Raw genomic sequence first — 24714 nt, 5'->3', positions numbered from 1 at the left:
TCTGTATATATAGTTGTTGGAGTAACAATAATCAAATTCGTACTATTACATAATAAATAGCAGACAGATAAACTTAAAAACAATCTCACGATTTGTATATTATTCAAGTATTTGTCCTTGTTCCACCAATAAAATATTACAGATTTTACCATTGTCGTGGGAAAGTTTCCACGCGTTGGCAACACTGCTCTTGTGGCCACTTCGGCTGGACCTGTCCGTCTCTATCGTGGTCACATCAGTTGATAGAGCGGTGCAGGAAGTACCAACGCGCCGTGAGAGCTGTCTCGTTATCAGAGTTCGTTTGCCCGCCGCGCGCCACGGCGGGTTCGGAAAGGTCAGTCCCGCGGGCTGAGTAACGGTGTCTGCGCGTCGATTTGTGGTAGCGCCGCTGTGTCCTCATCATCATGACTCCGGCAAGACGTTTTGACGTGACCGGGGATAAAGAAAGTAAGAAACAGATTCCAACCAAGCGAAAGCAAAAAGTCATACAGTGTCCCATCTAATGTCCTCACTTCAGTCGTTAAATAAACGGTGTCGTGAAAATGAAAACCATTCCTTCAGACAAATTTTTTTGTGCATATTTGTACTGTGTCGACCCGAATACTCGGACATTGACGTCGACTCCACATATTCCCATGATTACATGTTCTGTAGAGTTTTCTTCGAAGAAATCCTATGGGGTTGATATCCTGGGGAAGATGATGCATTGCAACAATTTCCCGTGACTATCGCACCGCAGATAAAAATGGTAATTAATTATGTAGAAGTGGTGTTGGAATTGAGATTGGGAAAACGAGAGTATCCCGGAAAAAGAAAAACTTAAAATTCCGACTTTACCCACCAAAAATTGTATCTAAAATTCGTTAATGTTTGAACCCGTGTCTCAGTATGGAGAAAAGGCGCTCTAACCGTTGCGTTAACAGTATGCCGAAGTTCTATTACATACCCCAAATTAACGATATGAGACGTGCGTCCTTGCGAAGTAAAGACAGGTTCACAATAAACCGGGAACGGAAACGACAACGAGAACGAGAACGGAAATAATGTTAAAATAAATGTATTTAAATGTGAGCATTCACAATACTTAATTGTTTCCGGTTTATTGTGGGTCATTCTTAAGCCGTGCTATGACAATCCCTTTCCCTTAGCTGGTTTTGAAACTGGAGAAATGTCATTCAGACACTAACATAACACAATATGTTTATCTATATTTTGTACAATGTATTTTTTTTGTATGTGTACGAACTCTAATGCAGGTCTATTGTTTATTTACAGTATTTATCCGTGAAGAAGTTACAAACGGAGGTCAACCTGGTGTTGTGAAGGGTGCCTTGTAAGTAGCATTTTAAGTAAATATTATTGCGAATATAAAGTAAATGGCATTTAAGAAAACTGGCAGAGGCGAACGCAATTATTTTATAATAGGAAAGTATGTTTGGAAGAATACCAATGCGGTGGTCTTCACATTCAAATAGCCATTGAGTAAAACATCACAATACGAATATATGTCTATTAAATCTTAATATACTGTTAGCAATATGATTTCTACTTATATGGAATGTGATGAAAACTACTTTTAAACAACTATTTGTTAGGTGATAGATGAGCTCAATAGTATATACAGTATGCAGGAAATGGGTAAATAAGTACAGCGCAATGGACGTAAGTTTCATAACATCGATCTCTATAGAAATTGAAATTTCTTTAACACCTATGGAAATGTGGTGTCTGATGTGGTACTTTAGCTCTCTTTATGGCAGTGCGATAAATTTTTTACTTTTGAATACAAAACTTACAAAAAAAAAAGGTCACAACATTTCTAGACCTTGCAAACTGTAGAAAAATCTTGAGAAGAAATTGTCGTGTTCGCTCGAAAATTCCACAATGCAAGGATATCTTCTAACTTCTCTGGCTCGGAGTATATCGGCTCTCTCAACAAATGCAAACACGACAAGTCTGGAGACCCTGAGGACCAGAAAACTGGTTCTTCTCTTCTGATTTCTTTTATGCCAAATATTGCTCCCAGATGTCACATTCCACTATCAAAGTGAGCAGGAGATCTGTCATATGGAACCATATAAAAGATCTGATAATTTTGTGCATTCAGTCGTGGTGAGAGTAGACTGTGTAAGGGCCAACCAGATACTTGCCCAAACATTCACACTAGTTACCCGTAGCCATGACCGAAGGAATGTCGCGTGAACGTTACCTTCCTCCTAGATACGGTTGTTACGACTGGTGTAAATTCAAAGAACAACAGTTGAAAATTCGGGTGTCTCCATGCTCTGTTCCAGAAACCAACCAGCAAATAGTATTCTAGCAGACAATTCGCCCGGAAGCATAACATCCACTTTTTGTACATGTAACGAGAGTAATTTCAGCTCACGCAATACAATTCAAACCAGTTTATGGTTGACACCCACTTGGTAAGCAACACTTAGCGTACTTACTGAATTACTCTCATCAAAACGACGGGGAACATTTCAGTCGAATTCAGGACTGCATACCGATCGCCATAGGCAGAGTTATGGGTGGTTATGCAGGGTTACTGTCTCCCTAAACTTGGCCGAACTCTTTTTTTTCTATTAACGTTAGAAAATATTGAATTCAAAAGATTTTTCTTACTTTTGTTTATGATTAAGATTCTATGCTTAAATTGACGAATTAATGTCTTCAGACCATGTGTCTGTATTTTAAATTTCTGAATGTATAAGAATTTCTATACTTCATTTGAGGAATGGAAGCACTATAATGTTTTTTTGTAACAGCCTATAGCCTACTGATGTGTTAGAACTCTACAGGTGATTAAGCAGCCACTTGGAGAAATAAGAATAACATACTGCACAACAATGCAGAAAAAAGAAAAATGATCCCGGTATAATGTGTAAACTTAAAGACGAGATTAAATAAAATAATAATTAGAATTTACATTTCATATGATATCTTGCTTTTTAGATAAAGAGATAAAGTAAATGTAAAATTGACCCACAGCTACGAAGTAATGGTTAGCACGTCTGGCCATGAAACAAGCGGGCCCAGGTTTAAATCTTGGTTGGGACAAGTTACTTGGTTGGGGTTTTTCCTCAACCAATTGAAGCAGAATTGTTGGGTAATTTTCGGCGTTGGACCTGGGACTCATTTCGCCATCATTAATTCACATATCATCTATACAATACAGGGTTGTTTCCGATCTCTGATAACGGATTTGAATGACATCATGTGCGTCAGGAATCACAACGACAACTGAAATGCGGCGAGAAGTGACAGACCAATAGTGAGTGATTTCATTATCAGAGTGCACGGTGTATCACAGTAGCAATGCCCAGAAAATAGAGCCTTTTTGGGAGGGGTACATAACAACCCTTTCCGATGCCGAGTACAGTTACGTGAAAATCATAGGAGCCTGCAAAACACGTGGTTTCGTTATTTCCAAGAAAGGAATCTTCTGTGTACTTAATAAGACTGGCAAAGCTCGGATGAGATTAATTCCAGAGTGAAAAAAGTAAGCACCCCCCGTCACAAGTCGCCGCACCCCACGAGATGATACAAATTAATTCCATTCGAGCTTTACCAATATGATTAAGTACACAGAAGATGTCTTTCTTGGAAATAACGAAACCTCGTTTATTGAAGGCTTCTTTTATTTTCATTTAACTGTACTTGGCATTGGAAAGGGTCGTAACGTACCCCTCCCAAAAACGCTCGATTTTCTTAGGAATTTCTGCTGTGAGTCGCCGTGCACTCTGACTATGAGATCACTCACTACTGGTCTGTCACCTTGAGCCACAGTTCAGCTGTCGTGTGACTCCTGACGCACATGATGTCATTCAAATTCGTTATGGAGATCGGAAACAACCCTGTACCCCAGATTAAGTTTACGGTGTGCTGAGCGCAGCCATTCGGTTACCCAACCATTCACAGAATAGGAATGGTAAGCACAATAAGCCTCAGGCTGCAGTGCAAGCCTTTGGGTCCCTCCTCCGTACAAGAGGACAAAAAATTGTCTGTATATTTTGTTATGATTTTACTTTATTACAATACCTTTATTAAATGATCATATCCCGATACTCTGTACCAAGGTGAAGCTATAACGGGGGGAGGAGATAAATGATGTCCCCCATAATCTCGTTATATCGAGATTCTATAGTTTTGCTTTGCCCCCCCCCCCCCCGCCAAGGAAACGGTTCTCTCTCAGTCTTCGTCCAGTGTCATATCTGTTGACCTGGAATGAACCTTGTTCTCTTAGTCGTCGGTACATTGAAGCAAAAGTAAGATGGCTTGGAATAACCCTATTTGGATATCTTTCTTCATAAATCTTTCGAACTGCAAGTGAATTGCCATCCGCAGTGCCATGCATGTCCGACATTTCCCTCCACGTAAAGAGTTCCATCTTCATGATGTCAGCGCACAAGGAACAGTCTGTTTAATGACAACAAAAACACACGAGTTGCGGGGACTGTATTATGTGCTTTCTTCTGTGGAATTATCTGCAGAAAGACATCCGTCGTTACTCTTGGTTTCACAAGTAAAGAACCTTCGTTGCAGGGTTGGGTTCAGGAAGCCATAAATCTGACTGACACGCTCCTCCAATTAGTGAAACTGTGGACAAAGATACCGACAGGAGACCGCCGAGAATGCTGTGTTGTGAATTTTCCATTTTTGAAAGAATCCAACCAGTTGCAAAAGAAAATACATTTAAAGAGTCCAGCCAAGAGCAAACGTGGCAACAGCTTCCCCTAACTGTCCTGTCAATCACTGTCATCTGTGCAGAAGTGGTGTGAGGCCAGGGTTCTTTACTTGTGGAGCCGAGAGTATGCAATACCCCTCATTATAAGAATGCCGCAAATCGAACAAATTACGTATGTGTACGGCATTTGACATTAAGAAACGAGCCCTTAGCAATGTAATCATGCTCTTCCGATCTATAGTTTCCTACCGAAAAATGCCTTTCTTGATATCTATCACCCCTAAACATTCAAAGTAGTTTTCCACACTTTTTTTTACGTAGTTTTAATAAAACTGTTGCGAACTTTTTGTAGATTGTGCATTCAAGAAGTAACAATTTTTACTAAAAATGAATGTATTTTTATTATTATGCAACCTTTCTTAGTACCATATGAGTGTTAGGGAACCACGTCAGAGACTATATTCGGCATACAAGAACAATATTTGTACATTACATATTTAAAAGTGTCTGGGTTAAATCCCAAATCTCTCCACAGTGCATATGAAGAGAAGGCATAGTATGTCACTGTTGATAGTGATTCGTCCGTCGGATGGGGAGTTAAGTCTGGCGGCCCCTTGGTGCTTTTCGACAGGAGTAGGCTACGTGCCGGCACCGGGTTTCCCCTTCTCCCTTCATCATCATCCTCACCCATTCCCTGCACTACACTTACACGAACACTTACACATACACTCGTCCTAGTACACGACATAACTCTTCACAGATAAACATAATGCATAACGTGGCCCGCCGAAGTGGTGTGCAACTTGAAAATGGGTCACAGTCCTTCCATCTATCCGCAGTATGCGGAACCCGAATTACGCAAAGTGAATTGGATAGACACACACACACACATTTAAAATTTGTAGTCGAACTTTCAAACCGCTGTTCCTGAGGATAATTACAACTTGTATTAGGAATTTTTCACTACACGCTCTACCTGAAAAATTTTGAAACGTTAATTTTTTTTTCGTCAGGGATTATTCTGGCTTTCCTAACTCTACGCTATGGCTTCCTCTTTTAAGGAACGCCAAACTCTCACTTTACTAGACGGTACGTTACGACTGAGGAAGACCAGTACAAATTAAATAAACAGTTAGGATCACCTAACTCGGGATTTAAACACTGGACCCTAAGGCCATGTGCTGTAGTGGATCTATTCTGTAATCTTTTGAATTGCATCCAACTGCAGTCGGAAGTGAAAGGTAATCGAATATGTTTGTGCACGGATCTTAAAGCATTCTTCGGAACATATAATTAACGAAATGTGAATAAACTGTTACTTCGAACGGAGGTTATTCACAGAACATAAATAGATGAACAGAATTTTAAATGCCACTATACAATTGTTGAATCAATAATTTTTATCTGGGGGCGGACAGTCGAGTGGGCAGAACTTATTCCAGGTGGGCTAACATCTTTTCCTGTGTCCCATACCATTGAAAGTGTGTAATATGAGTGTTTTATCACTGGTCGAAGCAAATATTGCTAATAATAAAAAATATTAATACGATTCACTTTTCATTCTTGTCACCTAGACACAAAACAAAGATGAAATAGACTACTCGTAGTTGAAACTGAAATTTAGAAAATATTTAACAAACTGAAACGTGAGCAAAGGTCATTGGTATAGTCTCGGGTAGCATGTGGGACTCGTCATCTGAGGTTGCTCTATGGCGTGGGTTCGAGTCCCGATTGGGCTGATTACCTTGCTCGGTTTTTACCGAAATTTTCTCCAATTGTAAGGCAAATGCTGTGGCGAATTCTCGTATTAAGCTCGCCAAATTACTATCTTCATATTACTAATTCCACCGACTCTAACAACCTGGAAGTTGATAAGGTGTCGGTAAAATTTAATCGTTAGAAATATTTTAGTTGATGCACAGCAATAAGATAACTTATGAAATAATTGCTAACATAAGTATGAGAACTTACTTTGAATGATGCAATAAGAAACAACGGGTCGTATTTGAAGACAGTAGTTGAGTTTTCATCCTCCGAGAATGTCTGTCCTGTCATGTGACATGCGAGCTAATCTCGTGTACGTAATGTCTTCGCTGCCTGAGTAAAGCCATCAAGGCCCAGCCTATTCAATTTTTTAATAATCGTTTGTTCGAGCTTCAATTTCCCAACCTATAGTCAGTATGGACAGTTACGTTTTAAATTTCGGCTTGTCCATGGTCAGTGGTGGGACATTTTTAGTAATTTTAGACAAAATAATTATTCAAATGAAGTTTATTATTATTATTATTATTATTATTATTATTATTATTATTATTATTATTATATTATAGTAATCATTATGCTATACTGTACATAATGTTCATGTTTACGACAGTTATTGTTACATAAAATGCATTAGGCCTAAATATGAGTCTGTTTACATGACAGTGGTGTGACACAATCTGGAACATTTAAGTATAAGTTACAACACTCTTGTATTTCATAATAGTAATAATAATAATAATAATAATAATAATAATAATGTTTTATTTTAACTGGGAGAGTCAAGGGGCTATTTGGCCTTCTTTTCCACTTTAACCAGTATGACAGAAAATTACATAATTAATATAATATAATATAATATAATATAATATAATATAATATAATATAATATAATATAATATAATATAATATAATATAATATATTATAATATAATATAATATAATACGTATAATAACAGTTTCTTTTATTTTCCCAACATACCAATAAAATATCAATATCAATAATAATAATAATAATAAAAATAATAATAATAATAATAATAATAATAATAATCAGACCTAAATATAAGAAATTATTAAACTCAATCATGATTATAAGAAATCGCTTAGCCTGTTCTTGAAAGTAGTTATTGTATGCCAGCCCCTAATCTTCTCAGCTTAAAGACGTCCATTCACGGGGAACTGAGACAGTAAAAGAGGATGAATAGTGTGATGTTATATGAGAAGGAATTGCTAGGATTTCGCTCTCCTGTGACCTGGTGTTTAGATTGTGATTGAAGGATAAATATTTAAACCGGGATCGCAGATAATTTGAAGCAGAAGTGTGGATAACTGGAAACAGAGGAGACAGGGAATGAAGTGTTCTACGGTTATTGAGTGGCAGTCAGGATAAATATTTGAAGGAGGGTGTAATATGGTCGAATTTGCGAGCATTGCTGATGAATCTGACACACATATTGTGCACACGCTGCACCTTGTTCGAAAGTTCAGTTGTCAAGTCTGTAAGTATTACGTCGCAATAGTTAAATAGTGGTAATGTGAGAGTTTGAACTAAAGTCTGTTTTAATTTTTTCCGAAGGAAGTTTCTGAACGGGTTAAGAGAATGCATGGTATAGCATATTCTCTTGGATATTTCCTTTATTTGACATTCTCAATTTAAATTTCGTCTAAGTAAATGCCGAGGTTTCTGATAACAGAATGGTACGGAATAGTGGCATTATTTACTGTAATGCTTGGGATATATGTATGTTGTTTATTATGTTCAGTAGCCTCTTATGTTCAATTATTATAGCTTGTGACTTATTTAACCCAAGTCCGAACTTATTCGCCCATAAAGAAACTTGATTCAGATCATGTTTAATCTGCCAATAGTTACATCAACTTCATCTGGCCGGGAGTGTATGTAGAGTTGTAAATTATCTGCGTAAATGTGATATTTGCGGTAGTGTAAGTTTATAGTCACGTCATTAATATAAATGGAGAAGAGCAGTGGTCCAAGCACAGCATGTTGAGGTACTCCTATTTTCGTTTATCGCCAAAGAGAAAACCGATTTTTTTTACTGAGACACAATGTTGACGATCACGAAGATAGGAGTCCCTCCAATTAGTACAATTGTCATATAACTATAACGTTCTTAGTCTTGCAAGTAGTAGATCAAGAATCGAACGCTTTACTAAAGTCAAGTAGAGTTTATATGATCACCTCGCCTCTATCCATTGCTTCTCGCATGTCTTCTGTCACTTTAAGCAGGACAATTGTTGTACTGTTGTATTGTTATTGTTCTCTTAAACTAAAAGATTATAGTAAACTAAATTGACATGAATGGAGCATTTCTTCTTCTGTCTCACTGAATATTAACTTTTTGAAAATATACAAGAATTTTAACAGAATTATTACCAAATTGTTAGTGGTGTGAATTTGCTTTATTTCAAATTATGGTTACAAACGTTGCAAATAAATTATTATTTTTTTTATATAATTCATTTGCAGTTAATGAATACATATCGGTACCACTACAAATATTAGTCTATAATCTTCAACTTAAATTAAGTTCGATTACAGAAGCATTTTCAGATTATGTGTAAATATTTTGGACACTTTCTCGTGGACAAGCCCATTTGTCTATCTACTGTGGAGATCTAACAATGTACCTACACTGTTTGAGGAGCAGTTTCGACAAAAGTTCCGGCTGCATAAACGTCGCTAACTGTAGTTCACTTTTAATCGAAATTAAACCAGTTCCACAGAGAAGGAAAAAAGGAAAGAATGGGAGAAAAATCGACTAAAAAAATAATTAAATAAATAAATAAATAAATAAATGAATAAATAAATACATAAATAAATAAATAAATAAATAAATAAATACGTAAAGAAATAAAGAAACAGTTAAATAAAAAAACAAACAGTCAAATAAACAAGCAAACAGTTAAGTAAACAAGCAAACAGTTAAATAAACAAGCAAACAGTGAAGTAAACAAGCAAACAGTGAAGTAAACAAGCAAACAGTGAAGTAAACAAGCAAACAGTGAAGTAAACAAGCAAACAGTGAAGTAAACAAGCAAACAGTTAAATAAACAAGCAAACAGTTAAGTAAACAAGCAAACAGTTAAGTAAACAAGCAAACAGTCAAATAAACAAGCAAACAGTGAAGTAAACAAGCAAACAGTGAAGTAAACAAGCAAACAGTGAAGTAAACAAGCAAACAGTGAAGTAAACAAGCAAACAGTTAAGTAAACAAGCAAACAGTCAAATAAACAAGCAAACAGTGAAGTAAACAAGCAAACAGTGAAGTAAACAAGCAAACAGTGAAGTAAACAAGCAAACAGTGAAGTAAACAAGCAAACAGTTAAGTAAACAAGCAAACAGTCAAATAAACAAGCAAACAGTGAAGTAAACAAGCAAACAGTGAAGTAAACAAGCAAACAGTGAAGTAAACAAGCAAACAGTTAAGTAAACAAGCAAACAGTTAAATAAACAAGCAAACAGTTAAGTAAACAAGCAAACAGTTAAATAAACAAGCAAAAACAAGCAAACAGTTAAGTAAACAAGCAAACAGCTAAATAAACAAGCAAACAGTGAAGTAAACAAGCAAACAGTTAAGTAAACAAGCAAACAGTTAAATAAACAAGCAAAAACAAGCAAACAGTTAAGTAAACAAGCAAACAGCTAAATAAACAAGCAAACAGTGAAGTAAACAAGCAAACAGTTAAGTAAACAAGCAAACAGTTAAATAAACAAGCAAACAGTTAAGTAAACAAGCAAACAGTTAAGTAAACAAGCAAACAGTTAAATAAACAAGCAAACAGTTAAGTAAACAAGTAAACAGTTAAGTAAACAAGCAAACAGTTAAATAAACAAGCAAACAGTGAAGTAAACAAGCAAACAGTGAAGTAAACAAGCAAACAGTGAAGTAAACAAGCAAACAGTTAAATAAACAAGCAAACAGTGAAGTAAACAAGCAAACAGTTAAATAAATAAATAGATAGCTAAATAAATAGCTAAATAAATAAATAGCTAAGTAAGTAAATAAATAAATAAATAGTTAAATAAGTAGTTAAATAAATAAATATGTAAATAAATAAAAGTTTGTATGTATGTATATTGAAAATGTTCTTTTCCAAAGGATCAGGGGAAATTATAATTGCAGCGACAGAATACACAAAGTGTACTTTGTATAATAGCTTCCAGAAATTCACGATGGGTACATGAACCTTCTTGAGCAGGAAGCAGAGAACAATGGATCGCTTGTGCGAGTCTCCCTTGAACCCCGGCCCTGATACCGTTTACGTGTTCTTAGCGGCCACCGCGCGGCTTCGCGAATGCCGCCAGTATGGCTAATTACATTGTGTTAGTCCAGACCACGACTACGTGTGGCTCATATCCAACTCGGAGTGACAAGAATGATTACGGATTCCATTCCGAGCAAAAGCAACGGGCTTCTCTTTCCCAGGGCTTCCAGAACGAATCTGAAAATCGGTCAGCCTTCGATTAAATTACTTCTTGCTGCCAGAGTTCGGCACTCAGCCTCTATAAAGGTGTCAGCCTTTGAATTGAGTCGTCCGAATGATGTTATTGGTAATTTGCAAACTCTTCAAGTTTGTCATGTTAACTTTCCTTCAGCAAATCCGGGTATCTTTAAATACGCTACTCAAGAGATGAATATATAAAATTTTTTTGTGTGTGAAATATTTACAACTTCTGCAAGCTTTCATCTCGGTCACCATGAGATACAGAAAATTCACATCGAGTACACACTTCATGGTTTTTACTAACATGTGAAAAAACTAAACTTGGCCATTCCTTCGTGTAATCGTCTCGATATTTTTGCACTACTGCTATCTCCTTACTAGTGGATGCAACTTTAGAACTTGCACGATTCATTCGAGAAAACAAATAACTGGAAATTAAAAAAAACTGGAAGTAACAGTCATATACAGTATTAAAAAAATTATGGTTTATTTAACGACGCTTGCAACTGCAGAGGTTATATCAACGTCGCCGGTGTACCGGAATTTTATCCCGCAGGAGTTCTTTTACATGCCACTACTGACATGAGCCTGTGGCATTTAAACACACTTAAATGCCATAGATCTGGGCCGGGATCGAACCCGCAACCTCGAGCATAGAACGCCAGCACTATACCAACTGCGCTACCCAGGCTGACTATACAGTATATATAACAGATAAAATCAGAACATAAAATGCCATATTCACTCGTTTTGTTAACAATTTCATAAACCGCGCCACACGTTGATGACGAAACATGACAGGTTAACCTGTTTCTTGGTTTATCAGCGATTGTAGGAGACGGAAGTGACGATTTCACCCTCATAACCAAATGCTGAGCATAGAACGAGAAGCAAGCAGTGTTGGCACATTTTCTCTCGTTTTCTATCTGCGAAATAAATTAAAATATTATATTTTTTTATTATAGTATTGTTTTTACGTAACAATTTTCCTTTTGATAATTCTGTAATAATGGTGAAAATCGTAACAGTTACGGACAATTCGTAATACTTAGCACCTCTGCAGTCCTATCAAGTTGAGTAACGGGTCTTTCCCGAGGGTAAAAGGCGGTCAGCGTAGTGCCGACCACCATCTCATTTTAGCATCGAAGTCACAAAAACGTGGAACTCTACTTACAGATCTCCATGAATCTTCATGGCCTCTGAAGAATAAAACCTATACCTTTATCACAGTTCAGCGTATAACAAACATAGAGAAAGAGGACTGTTATGTCTCACATTTCCTCCCAGTAAGCTACTTTACTTTAATAAAAATGATCATTCCACAGTTGTTTATACAGAGTGGAAGGGACCCTACTACATAATTCACAGAGGTAATAGGTCAAGTCAATGTGAACAAGTTTTGTCAAATAAGTTTTTTTGATACGTCCAATAGTTTTGAGAATACGAAATATAACGTGTTGCAACCCTGCAAAACTCCTTGAGGTCATTGCTCCTTTGTGATGGTGGATGTAACTGCAATTATCCACTTTGAAAGACTTGCGAGAGGGAAATGTAAACAAAAATGTCTCATCAAATATGCTTCGATCAAATTACTGTACATTCCTAACACTTAACACATTAAGGCTGGTTCACAATAAACCGGGAGCGGAAACGAGAACGAGAACGGAAATAAAGTTACAATAAATGTATTTAAATGTGAGCATTCACAATTAACTATTATTTCCGTTCTCGTTCTTGTTGTCGTTTCGTTCCCGGTTTATTGTGAACCAGCCTTAACTTAACATACTGTAAACTTAATTTCTTTTCTAAATTAATTTATTTTTAATTCATTCAAAGATAATAACTTAAGTGGAGATTGGGTTACAGAATGTGTACTCGTAATAATGTTATTCTGAGTTTAAATCAATAAAAGAAATCTTCAATGGAGATAGTATTGTTTTATAAGAATGTACATACTTCACTATTTTGTAATTACGTAAAAAGCAACGAAATCAACAGATACTGTTAATGTTAAATGAGTTTCATGGTATTAAATTTAGAGTTAAAGTGGTTAGTATAATAAAGAATGATAAAAACCAAACAATTTTCGTAATTAATTCATTTAATACTTTATGTTCTTTTTATTTTTTTTAAGTTGGTTATTTAACGACGCTGTATCAACTACTAGATTATTTTGCGTCGATGAGATTGGTGATAGTGAGATGGTATTTGGCGAGATGAGGCCGAGGATTCGCCACAGATTGCCTGGCATTCACCTTACGAATGGGGAAAATCTCGGAAAAAACCCAACCAGGTAATCAGCCCAAGCGGGGATCGAACCCGCGCCCGAGCGCAACTTCAGACCGGCAGGCAAGCGCCTTAACCGACTGAGCCACGCCGGTGGCTTTTATGTTTTCATCTAAAGTAATTTGATCGAAAAGTATCTGATGAAACGTTTTTGTTTACATTCTCCTCTCACAAGTCTTTCGAAGTGGATTACTGCAGTTAACTCATCTCCACTGCGGAGAAATTATCTCAAGGAGCGTTGCAGCGTTGCGACACGTTACATTTCGTATTCTCAAACTATTGGACGTATCAAAAAACTTATTTCACAAAACTTGTTTGCATTGAACTTCATCTATTACCACTGTGAATTAATGTAATAGGTTCCCTTCCACCCTGTATATCGTCATAACATCTTCCCATTGCCTTAGAATAGTTTCTGTAGTGTAAAAACGATTATTGAGAAATTAATACACAAGTATGTACATACGTACATACATATACAGACAGACAGACAGACATATAGACACACACATATTAGTACATACATACATACATACACATACATAGGCATATGTCTTCATGATAAACGCAACCAATTTATGACGAATTCTGTGTAATACAAGGCTACTGAAATTATATACCCAATGGAAGGTATCTTTTGAAATAACGTAATATTTTTTTCTTTATCGTCTACGTTGCCTCATTTCAAATTTCGCCGCTAATGCAATGGTTGCAATTCACACTGATTACTTATCTCATGAGTCATATTTCATTCTGCCATATAGTTTTGTGTCGATGGAGTGTTTTACACACTGGTAAGTCCCACGATACATCCATAACTTAGGGGAAAGTGATTGAATAATGGTAGGAAAATATAGCAGGAAAAACCTCAATGTTATAAGAAATTCCATTCCATCTGTTAAGGATTTCAATCAGGGCTCCATGCGTGAAAATTGTACAAGGTAGTCGATTAGCTAAGGATGCGGTAATTTCTATATTTATCTTCTGTTGAGAAAAGAGCGAAGAAGTCACAATCACTTCTTCAAGAAATACACCATATCTGAACTTCCAACTCATAGAATAAACATTACAATATAAGGCTTTTGAATAATTCAGGCCACATTCTAGAATAGATTTTGCATCCAAATGCTGCATACAACTGACTGTCTGCTCGTCTGTCTTTCTGTCCATTTATCTGGCACTCAGTCTAGTGAAGGATATGCTGCTTGTACTGAAGAATACAGGTTACAAATTATGACTGTAATTTGTTTCATCTTTACATATATGGCAACAGCATTGCTGGTTAAGAAATTAGATGCACTTCGAATTAAGATGAGGTTAATCTGCTCGCCCAGTCAGTCAATAATTAGGATTGGACTCAGGTTTCAGACTGCGCTAGCATTGTGAAATGCGATTTGCATGGATCACACACTCATACATGAAGTGAATTCAGTAACAAAAACTGTAATTAATGAGCTATATTTGAAATTTTAATTCTCAATCATATTAAAAATGGATGTAACAGCATGAAACATTCTTCTCCATGATACATGTTATTACCATAAAATTCCTATATTAATGAAAGGTTTGTGAAACTATCAACGAGCGCATTACTATGGACCCTTACCTTCTGTCGTCACAAAATCTCCACCGTCAGTTTCTCCATCTCATTTAATCCATTGCTCAGGGATTTAAAGTTCATAATAACACCGATAAGCTTACTATAAGCAGTAACATGAGCTGCTGCCAGGAAGTCAAAAGGAGGATAGCAATGGCCAAGGAAGCTTTTAATAGAAAAAGGAGCATCTTCTGCGGACCTCTGGAAAAATATCTAGGAAAGAGACTAGTGAAGTGCTTTGTATGAAGTGTGGTACTGTATGGGGCAGAAACATGGGCATTACGACGAAGTGAAGAGAAGCGAATAGAAGCATTTGAAATGTGGATATGGAGAAAAATGGAACATGTGAAGTAACAGACAGAATAAGAAATGAAACTGTGTTGAAAAGAGTGGGTGAAGAAAGAATGATGCTGAAACTGATCAGGAAGAGGAAAAGGAATTGGTTGGGTCACTGGCTGAGAAGAAACTGCCTACTGAAGGATGCACTGGGAGGAATGGTGAATGGGAAAGAGTTCGAGGCAGAAGAAGATATCAGATTCATTCATTCATAGTGTTCTGTCCAAGGGCAGGTCTTTCACTGCAAACCCAGCATTCTCCAGCATTCCCTATTTTCTGCCTTCCTCTTTGCTTCCTCATATGATCCATATATCTTAATGTCGTGTATTATCTGATATCTTCTTCTGTCCCGAACTCTTCTCCCGTTCGCCATTCCTTCCAGTACATCTTTCAGAAAGGCAGTTTCTTCTCAACCAGTGATCCAGCAAAGATATCAGATTATAGACGACATTAAGATAGGGCTTATATGGTTCATGTGAGGAGACAAAGAGAAAGGCAGAAAATAAGAAAGATTGGAGAAAGCTGGGTTTGCAGTGAAAGACCTGCCCTTGGGCAGAACACTGAGTGAATGAACTAATTAATTAATTAATTAATAACATCGATGAAGACCATCTTAACAGTATTTCTCAGCAACAAGCTTGCTATTACGGAAACCTAGACATTCAAGAATTTTTAAATAATCGGCATGAGATGCTGCGTGTGATTTGATCTGTGTTAGTCTCAAAGTAGTACATTATGCAACGAGCCTATAATGGTAGTAATTAAGACGCGAGTACGTTTATGAAACGAGCGCAAGCAAGTTTCATAATTTTCATACGAGCGTCTTAATTACTATTATAGTCAAGTTTCATACGACTTTTTATGATCGACCATATTTCTAACTTGAAATTATTCATAAGTATTCATGTTATTCTTATCTGACTGAGGAGCGGAACTGACCTTGTGCAATACCTCGTAAATTTTGAGCTATGCGCAGACGCGAAAGTATTGATTTTTTCCGAGAAACAAATGTCGACATTGACCTTGATATAATCTAGAGAGTAAAATAAACATTAATCTTGATATAACCTTGAAATTGAATTAGACATTGAAAAACGAGATGACAAAATGAATTTATTTGAATATTATTTACAATTAACGCTAATTATTATAGTAACAGAACTAGTTGTCTTTCGATTTCATATCCGAGAATAATCGATACTTGCGCTTTCATATTGCTACAATGGTATTTTCTGATTGGTGGAACACCTGAACTTGAATGAATAGGTGTACTTTAATGAGGTCCATTAAAGGACTGCTACCAGGTGTATAATTACTACATTTCGGCATGGTCGAGCATAAACATATTTTTGAGGAAAGATTTACACCAGAAGTTATCAAACTGTGATCCGCGGAGTCCGACATCTAATAATCCGCAATTCCAGGAATAAAAAATGTTGTAATTAGAACGTTCTCATTATTTACATTACACAGTTTGTAGAGCCACCGGTGTAGCTCTGTCGGATAAAGTGCTTGCCTGCCGATCAGGAGTTGCGTTCGGGCGAGGGTTCGATTCCCTACTGGGCTGATTACCTGGTTGGGTTTTTCCGAGATTTTCCCCAACCGTAAGGCAAATGACAGGTAATCTATGGTGAATCCTGGACCTTATCTCGCTATCACCAATTCTATCGACGCTAAATAACCTTGTCGTTGATATAGCGTCGTTAAATAATCAAGTAAAAAACAGAAATTCCAAAACAATTATTTGCATGTAATAACTTCGAACTATGAATAGCGTTGTCACATTTTTTTAACAGACAATAATGAACAAATTTTTACTACGTCCATTAAGTTTACGTTAAGTACACACAAGATTGTAGGCACCTGTTTCCCACTTTAAGACTTAATGTTACTACTAGTTTCTACGTTCTTGGACAAACAATAAGCTATAATAATTGGTAAAATTCTCAACCACTTAAAATTGGCAACGTCGATACTACTGCCCAGAGTGCGAATCAAGCTTCTTCTTGAAGGGGGGGGGGAGGACATCTAGCCAGTTTCTCCTCTCCTCTATCAATATACTTCCAGCACTGGAATTTCAGGATTAAACATTTTCTCGGTTATATAAATAAAATACCATGCTAAACTCAGGAACTTAATTCAACAAATTATTTATAATTTTAAGATAGGCCTACGTATTTCTGAAATTTTGAAAAACAAATTAAAGAGAAAACGTTACAATTAAGAAAGTTCATTATTTTAAGCGAATAATTTGCGTGCATGGGATGATATCTCTGAAGTTTCCCGTCTACTGTATTCACAATAACGAAGACACTAATCTATAATCGCCTTTAATAAAATTGTACATTATTACCAACACTCATGTTAAAAAAAACAGCTTACAAATACTCACCGCTTTCTTCATGTATTATATAATAGGCAGTGAAAAGTCAGCACTAGTGATAAATAAAAACTACGTCAGCACGCAGTCGCATGAGCAACAGCCAAAATATTCCATGGCCAAGTCAGTAGATGTCGTCAACCGGCTTGATACATCTACAGAACCTGACAATAACCAATATTAAATATAATCTGTAGGTTAGGACACGAGAGAGGGAATATATTTTTTCTGGCAGGGAAAATATTACTATCATCAGCCAGGGAAACAATTTTACAAGCCGGAGAATTCCCCCCCCCCCCCATTAAATTAATTCGAACTCTGCTACTGCCCCTTGGACCTCTCTTATCCACTTGCTTGAGTAGGTGCTTCTGTTTGTCTCGATCTTATGTTGTCTTCGTTATATACGTGAAAAAATGTGGCAAAGATACATAAAAAAACCCGTTTTAGGTGCGGCGAAGTCCCCCCGACATCGAAACTGTGAATCGTCTCTGAATAGACTCTGTAGTTCAAAAGAGACGTTACATGAAGGACTACGAGTACAACAAGTAGGCGCCGGCATATTACTAATACTGAAGAGTGAAGACAAACATGACATGGTGCTTTGGATTACCATGCCAACGCGTCTAGCATATGAAAATCGGTAGCATGCAGACAAGTCCATATTTCAAGCAATGAATAAGATGTCTCGGAGAGCCGTGTGACACTTGAACGAGGCGTTTTTCTGCGCAAGAGGCGTCCTTGCAGCAATAAATTCGCTGGCGGTCCGGAATGATGAGCTCATAGCGCACAGCGCAGTTCTTTTGTTTGTAGGAAGTTCAATGTTCTGGCAACCGCGACACCGACAACTACAGGACATTCCAAAGAAAGTGCGACTGCAGAGAGTCATCAAGTGGCACAGCAGGTATAAAGAATACGATTACATTTGCTTGAGCATGTAACCTGAAACATATTTCTGAACGATTCCATTCTGGTTGGCATCTTGGTAGCCCGTGTCTTAGATTTACGGCACATAAAATAACCCAGTCCTTGGTGAAGAATTGGAAGTAAAATTCGTCGACCATTTCTCTGCCGCGTTCAATTTCTACGCTAAATAACCTCATAAGTTGAGAGCTTCGTAAATTTACTACTACAACTACCACTACCACTACCACTACCACTACCACTACTACTACTACTATATCCTTCTTTCTTTGTAAGATTGTAGACTGTAGACCATTACTAGGTGACCTAGCACTTAGGCCTAGGCCTATATTACACTATTAAATTTCTGTGTCACGGAATATGGTAACATTTTTGATCAAATACAGTATATATGATCAAATGTAAGATTTTGAGTATATTACACTACGCCAAAGCTTTTATCATGTCTTTCATCACAGTTCTACTAATGGATCCACAACATTTCTATGCTTGTTGCAACTGTAAATGCAGTAATGGTTACTGCATTAATACTAAAGACGAAATGAAAGAAAAAAACGTATTTCGTCGGCTTAAAGTGTAAACCTGTTAACTAACAAAAAGGAAGTTTTACAGGGGAAACAAAAAATTGAGTATAAATGAACTCTGAAACTTTAGGACCAAATCCAAAGTACAGATGGTGAGGTTTCAGAGTTAATGTATACTTAGTTTTTTTTTTTTTTTGGTAGGTTATTTAGCGTCTAAATGAGATGAAGATGATAATGCCGGTAAAATGAGTCCGGGGTCCAGCACCGATAGTTATCCAGTATTTGCTCATATTGGGTTCAGGGAAAACCCCGGAAGAACTTCAACTAGGTAACTTGCCTCGACCGGAAACCGAACCCGGGCCACCTAGTTTCTTGGCTATACGCGTTAACTGTTACTCCACAGCTGTGGATAGTTTTTTTTTGTTTTCCTTGTAAAATTTTCTTTTTGTTAGTTAGTAGACTTACACTCTAAGCCGATGATTTGAGTAGGGAGAAAAGATGCAAAAGGAATCCATCAAACTCTGAGGGAAATTCAGTAAATGTGAAATCCTATATATACTAAGTATTTTATAATGGATGATGAAACATTTCATGTGATTCATAATGTGTTATTAAAAGTTTTGTGGTTTTCACAGACCATGTGTACTTAATGTCCGCCATTTTCTTTCTTCTCAATCACAGATTTTATCAAAGGTATGATGGTGATCGTAACTTTTATCACAGAACTATGTCACAGCTAGATGTGTTCAAAGCTGCTACATTACACTGTAAAAGATTTTATCATATATTTTATCAAACTTCTGTGACACATAAATTTGATAGTGTAATATAGGCCTTAGACACGATCTCTACTACTACATTCGGAAGTACAGTGCTTAAGGCAGGGATGCCAAAGCGCCTGTAATAGGTGCTCATACTACAAGCAATACAAATCCAACAAGGTTCACTTTTCAGCAAGATAAAGTACAATCATCACTCGTAAGGAAATATGCGGGTTCTTGAGAGCACGCAGTGCAGACACTTTGACATCCCTGGCTTAAAGCGTTATGCTATAAATCCGAAGTTCACAGGTTCGATTCCTGATGTGGTCATGGAGTCTTCCAATTTACATAAAAATTAAATTAAATTATGGTTTATTTAACGACGCTCGCAACTGCAGTGGTTACATCAGCGTCGCCGGTGTGCCGGAATTTTTGTCCGGCAGGAATTCTTTTACATGCTAGTAAATCTACTGACATGAGCCTGTCACATTTAAACACACTTAAAGCCATCGACCTCGGCCGGGATCGAACCCGCAACCTCGAGCTTATAAGGCCAGCGCTATACCAACTGCGCTACAGAGGGCGACAATTTACATAATCCTTCCAGGTCAACTATGGCTCTAAGATCGACTCATTCTCTAACAGAAAAGAGTTCTAGCGAGTTGTCATTGGGGATAAAAGCGGGAAGCCCGTAAGACTGGCATTCGTACAGCTACTAATGCCGATTGTCTGCAAAGATGGAAATCTTAACCTCCCACTACCCTATGAATCTCCAGGATATATAATAGGGATAACTTTCTCTTACTGATCCAACCTATAACTTGCCACTGCTATCCAGCTCGCTAACTCCTGGATCTTGCATTGTCTTGAGTTTTCTTCTTTTTTGCGAAGCCCGACTGTATTGGAAATAGTATCACTGCTAGAGATGAGCTTAAACGATATTTTCAAGTATCTGTGACAACTGTGACTGTGACAATTAAATATCTGTGACTTTTATCGGTGATTTTGTAACACCGATATTTTATATCGAAACGTAAGCGCAATATGCATGAATTACACCGATATTTTGTCACGCCGATAAAAATTAGCAGGAAATATTGAAGAGCAGTGAAATATGAATACGATTTCTCTATACACACCACTCATCAGTGATTTATATGGGAAAATCCAAAAAAGAAATTATGTACATGTACCATTAACAAATAAATACTTACCTAACTGAACAGTAACATGTCAAAAGTTAACCTCATGTACCAAGAGGTTATATTATAGATATTGAACCAGTTGATCATTTTTAAATGTAGTTGGGTATGGAGAAATTGAGGTTATATGATTATTCTAATCGTTTTAAAAATTGATCCTTTTTATTGTATATAATATAATGGATAAATTATTTTAAGTCGTGCATTAACATTATAATATTGAGTCATAGAATAAAAATTAATGAAACATAAGTATTCGGAAAAACATTGGAAAATAATTACAAAACAAAACAGTTGTTCAGACAGGATTTTACACAAGATTAAGTACTGGTAACCAATAGTGTTATTATTTAAATCGTGTAATAACTACATCATTTATAATAAGATGGAGAAACTACCGCCGGATTGCTGTTATTGTATCATGCGCACGCGCAAACCTACGACGTAGAGGAGAAAATATCAGTCACAGAGTACTGAATACGGAGCAGATTTCGATAGCGATATTTTGTCACATATATTTCGCGTCATCAGTCACAGGTTTATCTGTGACAAAAAATACCTGTGACAAAATATCGGTTTGTGGAATATCGGCCATCTCTAATCACTGCTAATATATTGGCAGTTCACTTTAGTCGGAGCGAGAGGAAGTAGCCCTACAACGGTTACAGAGGCTCACATTCCTTCTCTCAGTAATAAAACGCTGGACCACCTGCATGTGACTTAAAAATTCATCTTCGTCTATCACGTTTTGTGTTATTTTTAAACTCATAATCACAAATTAAACTTAAAATGCTTCTACTTGTTTCTGGTAAAATTCGCCAACATCAGACACACTTCAAGTTGTTGTGAGTGTACAGGCACTTGCTTTAGAAGAGGCATGACAGGCACGTCTGTCCGGCTGACGTCTGCTCACTCCTTAAGAAGTGCTGGCATTCACACGATGTTGCCCTCCAGCAATACAAAGTATAACAGAGTCGATGTACGGTTACTTGACGCAACAATTAGCTCGTTGTGGGAATGGTTCCGCGGTCTGCGGGGGCGACACAAAGACAGAGATTCATATTAAATTAGACTCACTTACTCTCTCTTTCGCTCTTCTCTTGAGGCCTTCGCCTTTCTTCTGTTTGCTCTTGCATCTCAAGAAACTTTGCGTCGTGTACTGTGGAGTGTTGCCTGGGGTATGTGAACAAACTGCGGCGTGGTCCTATCTGTTGAGGAGGAAGTCAGCCACTTATCAGGCAAGACAAGATATACAAGACAAGTTGCATGCAAATATAAGTAAAACTTCGCTAAAATCATCATAAACAGCACTGTTATTATCATTCTCTCCTGGTCTCATGAAGTTCGTATACTGAAAGTAATTCAAACAATCTTTTCCTTGATCTTTGACACTATTTTTTCTCCTTCTCACAGGTAAACAATGGAATATTATATTTCGAAACACGGCCTTAGTCATTCTATAAATATCGACAACAGGCCTACTTGTTCCTTTTTTACATTGTTTTGTTTAATTTAAAAATATTTAGTTTTTTTTTTTTACAGATAGGCCTATCTATATTTATTTTCTTATCTGATCCGGCGCCATAGTTAAGTGATCTTATGCGTCGTGCCTTGGAAAGTTCCTCACGAAATTTCGGCCAGTGTGTTGGGCCGATGCCTACCCAGCATCGTGATGAATTTAGGGAGCTAAATAAGTAGCGAAATCCGGTTTCGTAAGCCAGCTATAACGGCTAGGAGGATCATTGTGCTGACCACACGTTACACTCATATTGGTTGGATGATCGTTCACCTCTACTGAGACATGTGGATGTGAGACCAGCAGTCAGCTGGTCCTCCTTGTCCCTCGATGATCTGTCGCGCCACGGATTTGACTGGAGAAGTGTGCATCTTATATAGATTTTTTAAAAACTTGTTTCTATTGTTTTAATTTTAAAGTCCAGGCTTCAGAGGAATACAAGAATATGGGCACTGAAGTAACTTTATAGATTTCGTAATATATCAATAGTTAAATTTATTTATCTTGTTAAAATATACTATATTTATTTTTTGTATAGGAAATTACAACCAAGTAACTCATTATTTCTATTAATATAGATTTTCTACATGATCTTCGAAACTATATAATAATATCTTATCAGCAAAGAGAATATTTATGGAAACATATACCATTCTGGATATACCACTGCCTGCTGGATAACATTTTATGGCTGCTTACACTGGCTGCCCAATCAACGGTTATGCGCGAGTAGCCGCTAAGTGGCAGGTAGTGACTTTGCATATACTGATAATTTTAACAGCGGTGGGCACTGCTTGCCACCTAGCGGCAAAATAACTTTGATTGAGCAGGCAGTTTACGCAGCTATAGGATGCGATTCAGCAGGCGGTGGGATATACAGAGTAGCCCATAAAAATGTATACTTTGTTTGTTCATCAATAACTTTGGAAGAAATTGAAGTAAAATTCTCATTTTCGGGGAAATTGTAGCCTTAATGTTGTTAGTTGGCAGTGACCAGATGAGCGCGCAGGTGCAGTGTGAAAAAGAAATGACGGCTGCAAGGATCTCGTTCCAAAAACGGAAGGCGATTTGGAAGTGGTATTGTAAGTTTTAAAACATTAGCGAGGTACGGCGACAATGTCGGAACGAGTTTCAAACAATACCGCCGACACGTGTAACAATTGCGCGTATTCGGCACAAATTCGGAGCCAGTGATACTGTTAATGATGTGCATAAAGGACGTTCGGGCGACCTGTGGCAGCAACAACTGGAGCTATGGTCCGTTCCAGGAATCTGTAGAGAGACTTGGCGCATATGGGGGCGGAATCTATGTCGGAGTGTATTGCGGGCAGCATCAGCTCGAGGCCGCTAAGGGGTAAGATGCTCGTGGTAGAGGGTTCAGATAGATTCCCTTCCTGCAAGCAATTGGTAGCTTCGTTCAACCAATGTCTCCGCCCAGAGCGGCCATTGGTCTTGCCCTTCCACATACCACTTGCGCAGAGGTCTTATTTCGTATTTATACTCTACAGATTCCCGGGACGGACCATACCTCCGCAGCAGTAACACTTTACACGTTCACCATAGAAGTCTGTGAAAAGTTTGCACGTGAAACCGGAGTCAGTCGATCAAGTGTACAGCGAATTTTGAGGACTGCAAAGTGCGTGTACAATTCAAGACTGCTGTATACAATGAATGAGGACAACCCTGATCGACGAATTGAATACTGTGAGTGGTTTGAAAACATGAAGAGTTTGCAGGGAACATTGTTTGGTTTGACGAGCCACAATTCAAAGTGAATAGTACTGTAAGCCGCCACAACTGCGTGTAACGAATGACTTATTTTACTCGTACTGGAAATTATACACTGCATCCAGATCGAAACAATATAGGAAATATTTGTTCCACTGGCTCCTTGAATGCCATTGTCATTAGGATGGATGGAAATCCCATGAGTATTTTTAATTAAGCTCTGTCTGCATACATAAAAATATTGAGCCATGCTGACAGTGTTTGCTATATTCTATATATCATATCTTCACAATTATTATTTACAATCTTCCTTAGTAACAACCAAAAAACTAATGCGGGAACTATCTTCTCCAGGAGATCAATTGTATTGAAATTGGCACCGGCACCTGAGTATTTAGTACATTATCGCAAAACACTAAATATTGGCAATATGCCATAAACCCAAGTTCCAATAACTTGAAGCAAAATCAAATTTATAGTGGACGAAGACAATGTCGAGACAGGAGCTATCAATCTACTCAATTTCCTCTGTCTTTGATTATACT

At 37.3% G+C, this 24714-nt stretch overlaps 1 protein-coding gene across 2 annotated transcripts in view; it reads left to right on the top strand.

The window, feature by feature from the left end:
* LOC138706171 (alpha-(1,3)-fucosyltransferase 7-like) overlaps nt 1-24714 on the top strand; it is a 229378-nt gene that overhangs the window by 79684 nt on the left and 124980 nt on the right. For both annotated transcript variants that reach the window (XM_069835175.1, XM_069835176.1), the window contains one exon: nt 1276-1333. The gene's annotated coding sequence lies outside the window, so the exon portion shown is untranslated. The remainder of the gene's footprint in view (nt 1-1275; nt 1334-24714) is intronic.

This window comes from Periplaneta americana, chromosome 9, assembly GCF_040183065.1.
Source record: "Periplaneta americana isolate PAMFEO1 chromosome 9, P.americana_PAMFEO1_priV1, whole genome shotgun sequence".
In the NCBI taxonomy this organism is placed as follows: Eukaryota; Metazoa; Arthropoda; class Insecta; order Blattodea; family Blattidae; genus Periplaneta; species Periplaneta americana.
The sequence above is the reverse complement of the archived record's forward strand: the minus strand, read 5'-3'. Positions and strand labels throughout refer to the sequence as shown.